The sequence below is a fragment of the Poecilia formosa genome, unplaced genomic scaffold, assembly GCF_000485575.1.
Source record: "Poecilia formosa unplaced genomic scaffold, Poecilia_formosa-5.1.2 Scaffold1642, whole genome shotgun sequence".
NCBI classification, from domain to species: Eukaryota; Metazoa; Chordata; class Actinopteri; order Cyprinodontiformes; family Poeciliidae; genus Poecilia; species Poecilia formosa.
In genome coordinates this window covers 5,854-6,620 of record NW_006801581.1, presented here as the reverse complement: position 1 = coordinate 6,620, position 767 = coordinate 5,854, and the positions used below count along the sequence as shown (strand labels likewise).

General features: G+C 47.3%; 1 long non-coding RNA gene across 1 annotated transcript; it reads right to left on the bottom strand.

Moving 5' to 3' along the window:
• Positions 1-165: 165 nt before the first annotated feature.
• LOC107835328 (uncharacterized) lies at positions 166-761 on the bottom strand. Its single transcript, XR_001661136.1, has 2 exons — positions 659-761; positions 166-216 (listed from the first exon to the last, which is right to left on the bottom strand). It is a non-coding gene; the product is annotated as an uncharacterized LOC107835328 (long non-coding RNA).
• Positions 762-767: the final 6 nt, after the last annotated feature.

Sequence of the window (767 nt, the reverse complement as noted above, 5' to 3'; positions counted from 1 at the left end):
GGAAACATCAGACTGAAATCATGGAGCCAAACACCAGATGGATGTTGGACAGACTGACAGTCCTCTGTCTACAAAGGGCAGCCTGGACACGACTGTGAACCGAACAATGGAAAAGTAGTTGTTGTTCATGTACAGACCATAAATATGGAGTCCAGCTGTGTTTGATGCTGCTGGGCAGACGGACCACTGGGAACCTCTGAGCTCTGCTGGTCCACTCTGTGGAGGAACCAGGAACAATCAGGAAGGCAGGAAATGTTCATCCAGCAGAATTCACGGAGGAAATCACCACGGATTGATTGATAGTAGACACAGATGCCCTGGGGCAGTCTGAAAGAAGCGAGGCTGCCATGCACTGGTGCAACTGGGCCCTCTGACCCCCACAAGTAACTAAGGAGGGTGAAGTGTCTTTCCCAAGGACACAACGACAGAGGGAGGTGAAACATGGATTGAACCAGCAACATGACAATTGTCAGTACCATTGTCCTGAGAGAGGTGAACTGAGCTATCAATGCTGTGGTTCTGGCAAACGCCCAGTACACACCATTTCACATATGAACATAGAAATGCAGGGAAATGAGCTGAACCCACAATAAACAGATTTGAGATAACATTTTAGACTGAACAGTTGTTACAGTTACATCAGCTAGAAACAGCTCACCTCTCTGATGGTGGAGATCCAGGAGATTTAAAGTTAATAAAGCGATCCTTTGACCTGTTGCTCTTAAAGGACACACAGCTGGGTTCTGGTTCTGGTTCTGGTTCTGGTT